The sequence below is a fragment of the Macrobrachium rosenbergii genome, chromosome 34, assembly GCF_040412425.1.
Source record: "Macrobrachium rosenbergii isolate ZJJX-2024 chromosome 34, ASM4041242v1, whole genome shotgun sequence".
Taxonomy (NCBI): Eukaryota; Metazoa; Arthropoda; class Malacostraca; order Decapoda; family Palaemonidae; genus Macrobrachium; species Macrobrachium rosenbergii.
Window position 1 is genome coordinate 7,547,349 of NC_089774.1, and position 6,762 is coordinate 7,554,110.

Below are 6,762 nucleotides of genomic sequence, written 5' to 3' on the forward strand. Positions count from 1 at the left end.
GATGAATGACATCTGTTTTTCATAAAGTCAAATACTTGATGTGTGTGTATAGTGTATATATATTAGTGTATATATATATATATATATATATATATATATATATATATATATATATATATATATATATATATATATATATATATATATATATATATATATATATATATATATATATATATATATATATATATATATATATATATATATATATATATATATATAGACATTAAGTATCTGACTTTTTGAAAATAAATGCCCTTCATCCTGAAGATGAAAGCAGGTTCTCAGGTGTAAAGTTTTATGAAAATTCTCCGATTCTTTTATCGGCTGCTAATTAAGAAGTTAATTATCTTGTTTCTTTTTCTTATATTGAGTTTATGGAAAAAGGCATCTTTAATTATGGGCATCTAGGACATTACTTAAAAACCCTCAAGAGCAATTTTCAAAAATATTGAGAGGTTAACTTTATCACATACACAATTGTTCAGTGCATTAGTAGAATTACTAAAAGGACCTCACTCAAACTGGATGGTATTTAATGGAATGTTTATTCAGAAAAAGTTTCTCCAAGAAAGCTTGTAACTTTTTCTGAATAAACACTCCATTAAATACCATTCAGTTTGAATGAGGTCCTTTTAGTAATATTGAGAGGTATACACTAGATAGAAAAAAATTTACATGTTCTTACTGCACTCATTTTCATTTTATTCTTTAGAGGAATTACAAGTATTCTGTTTACCACTTTTCATTCACATGCACACACACACGCATATAGAGTATAATACACATATATATACTATATATGTATGTATGCATATATATGTACATATGTATATATGCATATATATATATGTATATGTATATATATATATATATATATATATATATATATATATATATATATATATATATATATATATATATATATATATATATATATATATATATATATATATATATATATATATATATATATAATTATATATATATATATATATATATATATATATATATATATATATATATATATATATATATATATATATATATATATATATATATATATATATATATATATATATATATATATATATATATATATATATATATATATATATATATATATATATATATATATATATATATATAATTATATATATATATATATATATATATATATATATATATATATATATATAATTATATATATATATATATAATTATATATATATATATATATATATATATATATATATATATATATATATATATATGTATATATATATATTTTATATACATATATATATATTTATATATATATATATATATATATATATATATATATATATATATATATATATATATATATATATATATATATATATATATATATATATATATACACACACGCATATACTGCTATTGCCGCTGGATCGCTACTTTTAAGGATCTTGGGGAAAATACCAGACAGTAGGGGTACAGGGCAGTCCACAAGCAATTGTCAGTCACAACCCTCTTCAAGGGTTGGGCTTTGTGTGTCACCAAGGAACACACCTGAGGTAGGTAACTGTTTCCCCTGTCTTAATCTCTAAATTTGATTAACCTCCTGCTGAGTTTCCTCGCTTTACTGGCCCAAAACCTCTCTCCTTAATCCACAGGTATGCACTAATGATGCTGCCCAAAGCAATGTCCCATGCAAAATACGAGCCCTTATAAGATGAGGGTGGCCTTCATCTCCAGTTCAGTTCAGTCGACTTTCAACCATGGGTAACCTCTGCCCGATCTAGCCCCAAGCTGTGGACTGTGGAACGCACCTTTCTCACACTGGATTTATTGTGCCATTCCTGGATGTCGCTAATAAAACCTGGATCTCCTCGACGGAAAGTTGTGTGTGCAACCAATAACAGGAAGCAAAGACGGTACTTACCTGGAAGGGAATTGGAAGGCCATTGTCCTTTCCTTTGACTTGTTTTTATCATCTCTCTTGCATTTCATTGCTCAAGTAATTTCCTTGGTTCTTTGACTCAAGCAGCGACCTTGACATACCCAGTGTGTAATTCCTTGAACAGTGCATAAAGTAATTCCCGCCCCTTTCTGAGAAGTGCATAGAGAGATTGTAATTTGGTAATAGTCTTATCAGGAATTGTCTCATTTCTAGGAGTGTTATCAGTGCAGTTACCTACATAACCATGCCTCTGTGTTCCCGATCGCCTGAAGTATCTGCCCATACCAAGGCTGATAGAAATTCATTACCGATTGGCTTAGGGACTGCTTGCACGTGGCCAGTATTCCTAAATCTGATGTGTTGTCTTTCACTCAGAAATTGCTATTGTGTCCTTGTTCCATTTGTTATTTTAGTGAGTGTCCAATTTTTTCCCTGTTAAATTTACCTTGTGGTGTGTGTAAGTAATAAACTATTATTAAGAAACACACTTTCACTGGGCAACCTTCCTGTTATTAATTATTCTTTAAATTATTCTATTTGTGGGCTTATGAGGGGTTTTTGAAAGGCTAAGATTATTTACTTGAAGTAAAACATTGAAGATCTTGCTAGCACGTTGCTAATTAATGCGATTATGTTTAATGTAAAGAAATACGAGTGAAATCACGTCCCCCCCCATTTTACCTTTTGATATGAACCTACAATATTTATCTTCAAAGGCAATCTGGAACCAGAAACGGAAGGTAACCTGGATTTAGAACCAATGTTTTAAATTGTTTATCATGCTTTTGATAGGTAGGAAATTAGCTATGTAATTCATGCTATAATTTTACTTTTGTGAATAGGAAGGAATTCAAATTGAAAAACGAGAGGGAACGCAAGTAGCAGCAGAGCGCTTTAACTTAGCGACGCATGAATAAAGATCTGCGAACTTGCACAGCATTGGTAGGCAGGGAGCACTCCTAGTCAGAAGTGGTGAGTTATCGAGTTAGGGTTTTTTGCCATTTGCATGTTGGCAAACCTTTGCATGAAATTAGCTAACCATGATAGGTAGTAGTAAACCATTAGCCAGGTGAGCTCAGTGCATGTTCATCGAGAGGAAAAGTGTGCAATTTCCTCTTCGAGAAAGGCAGTGAAATTTGTTCATCCACGAGGCATAGGAATACCACGATTGGCAAGTCGCCCACATGTTGGTCTAGCCAGGCAACCCATCTGCTCAGAGCACCTGTAAGGCCGTGCAGCATTTAATTTCTCTCACAAGAAAGTGTCACTCAATTTCACAATTCTTAGCCTTGACATATTAGCTGTGTTATTCGTGCATCATTTACCTAACATCAGTTAAATTTTATCACGCACAAGGTAGACCAGTTTACGTCAATCTGTGTCTTGTATTCAAGGGGAGTTTGTTATTTTTGTTCTTTGTGTGTGCGTGCATACAGTTTCATATATGTGACCAGTAACCATTAGGGTTCACTCGCTCCACCGCTTGTCCAACCACATGCTTATGTTTGGCCTTAAATTTTCATAACAAGCCACCACATTGGAGTCAATGACCTGTGAAATGCATCGCAGGGGTGTCATTACATTCTTAGTACGCACTTTTATATTTACACAAGTTCTTGATATCACTGTAACGGAAGTCTTTTCACTTTAGCATGGAAAGAAAACACACCCTTATTATTATTTTAATTTGAGAGCATAGTCATTCTTCATTTAAAAAAAAACAAGCATTATATACCATTATTATTTATGTAGTTATTCATTTGCCAAGTGATTATATAATTCACTCATTCTTAACCCACATTTTGTTGGGAGCATTTGAGAGAGATTTTTTTCAATTGAGTTATTCCTTGTTACCCATCCTTTACAATAATTATCTTTAAATTGGCTATACCTGAATTTTATGTACAACCATTGTTTTATATTAATGCCTCTGGAATCAGCAAACCCTAATTTTATACAGCCACTGTCCCGCAAGCGTTGATTTTCCACTATGCCTTGGACAAGTAAATCTAATTATTGCTTCAAGTAAAGCAAACCCATTTAAAGTACTAGGCAGCCATTTGTACTGGAATTTCCCAGTCTTATATATATCCCAACTGGGAACTTTACAAACTCATTCATAGCCTGTACTAAATTATCATTGTGCTTATTGTGCTAATTTTATTTTCTTTTGTGTGTTCCATATGGTTCATTCTCATGCCCTTGTTGCACTGCATGTTTATTTGATTAATTTTGCTCTGTTCTAATTGAACACCACCTCTGCTTCGTGTTACCACTGTGTCCATGGGAAAGCTAAACATTTTCTGTGTTTTATACACAAAAGTATGTATGTGTCATCGTCCACTACCTGCCATTTAATTAATTGCTTCAAGCACTCAGCCTCTGCATGATTGATTGCCTCGTGTAAGCTCAAGCAAACTGTCCTTTGTGAACCAAGCCTACTGTTCTTTGTAACAGCCCACTGTTCCTAGTGAAACAATCTGCACATTTTTTTTTGCTTTGCAAACCTATTAAGTGCACTTATGTGCCTTTAAATTATTCGGTTCTTCAGAATCCAGTCACATCTGCATGTAAATCCCGTAGAGAGCCATATCTCTGTTCTTCAGAAGTGCATTGCACTTTTAGTGCCAGCGCCATTCCTATCGCAAGGAGGCATTTCCAAGACTTGTGTATGAACCATAAGCAAACAGCACATCGAGTGCCAACAGAAACTTTTGCTTCCACACATCACTTGCATTCTGCTTTCGTGCAGAGTGCCTTTTCCATTCCATGCAATTGACTGTGTGGCCTTGTTTAGCATTTCTGGGAAGCAACAGTACCCTCTTATTTCAGGGGCACATGTCAGTCATAAGTGGAGCCTCTGCCCTTCACTTATTTTTGAAATCTGGGACTGCCAGGACAGATCTGACAACTTTGGTTCAAGCCCTTTGCTGTGTGTGTGTGGCCCTCCTAAGATTTTGGCATTTCTGGGGAAGATCAGGCCCTGCTCTAAGCATCAGCAACATGTCTGCAGCTGAGGAACTCAAGACCAAGAACAGAGTCAGGGAAAATTAAGAGGAGGGACAGCATCAACTCTGCCCTAAAATGGTAAAAGGAAGCCAGTATGCTGCAAAAATAGAGAAACTGACAAAATGGTAAAAGAAGCAACAAGAGAAGGAGAAGGAGTGACAAGAGAAGGAGAAGGGGCGACATGAGAAGGAAAGCATTGAAGGAGAATTCTGACAAGAGGACTTTTGTATTTTGAAAAGGAGAATGTGACAGGAAAGGGAGAAGGAGTGACAGCATGAATTAGCCCTGAAGGAAAAGGAAACCGAAATAGAATGACCCAAGCAGGACAGTGCCACAGCGCTGGCTCAACACCGAGCTGAAAATCCTGCCCTAGTCTCCATGCCTTCCATCATCTCAAATATCAGCCACCTCATGCCTAAATGGAACGAAGCAGAGCCAGAGGCATGAGTGGACCACGCTGAAGCCCTCTTCTCTGAGTACAATCCGACTGGATACTAAGAAGGCCATGATTCTTGCAAAACACATGGCCAGAAAGGGTCAGGACGCCTTAAATTCCTTAGAGAATGGCAACAAGGAAACCTTGATGTGGTCAGGAAGGCTGTAGCAATTGCATATGAAGTTATGCCTGAGCACTGGAGCCAAAGATGGCAGTCTTCCCAAGGAGGTCAGTCAAACATGGTCTGACTGGTCTTGCAAAAAGACCCAAGCCTTGTTGCAGTGGTTCAATGCTTTGGAGTACAATGAGTTCGGGGATATATTGAATCAAATGCAGCTTGAAGACTTCCTCTATTAAGCAAGAAGCAGCAAAAATTATTCACTGAGTGCTGCCGCCTAGCTGATGCATATGAGCCGTACCACCCAGCCTCCAGCACTTCAGGTCAGTTCCTCCTGACCCACCTTAGAACGGACCATCTCTTCTAATCCACCTGTATATACTAAATGTAAAAAAGTAGGGCATCTAGAAGTCCAGTTCAAAGCTAAATGGGGAGCCATGTCAAAGGCCCCACTCTAATCAGAACTCCCAGCCTACTCATACCATAACCACTCCTCGTAGAGATTACAGCAAAGTTTATTGTCACACATGCCAGAAGTACGGGTATTCCTAAAACTTGAAGGACTGTCCCAGAAATAAAACTCCCACAGTTATTGCTCTAGTAGCCACATATTCACCCACATTAGAACCCCCGGCTGTGGGCTCTATTTATGTTGCACCTCCTCAAGGTGGTTACTGCACTCAACAGGTCTCAGTTTTTTAAGACAATGGCTCTCAAATCTCCCTTATAAGAAGAGAGAAAGTCTCCTATGAGTCATTATTCAAGAAAACAAGCCTGTAACTATGGAGGGTGTTAATGTATGACAGTTGATCTGATTGAGGGTCACTAGACCGCACAAAAGTAGGATTTGTACGGTTGGAGTAGCCAACCATATTCCTGGAGTCTATGACCTTCTCCTAGAACAGGACCCCCCCTCCTTAGTCCCTCTCAGGGTCAGTCAAGGGTCCTACCCTATGGGTGTCTCTGTCAGCCGCTGATGTTACTTCCAACACTGCTGCTGAGGAACAGCAAGTCCTATGCCTGGCCAGCATAGTGCTCCAGACAGTCTGGTCACTGAGCCTCAATGAGCCAGATTCTGGTTCTTTTCAAAGGGTACAAACATGGACGCCCGGCACTCTTGGTCCCAAGGCAGTTGATGTCCCCTCTCCAAATCCAGTGCCTGAGCCTGCCTTAGTGTCAGTGCCCACGCACGATGCTGATCTCCCTTCAGAAGATCCCAGTCTGGCCCCCCCTCTCGTCTACTGTTTTGGCACC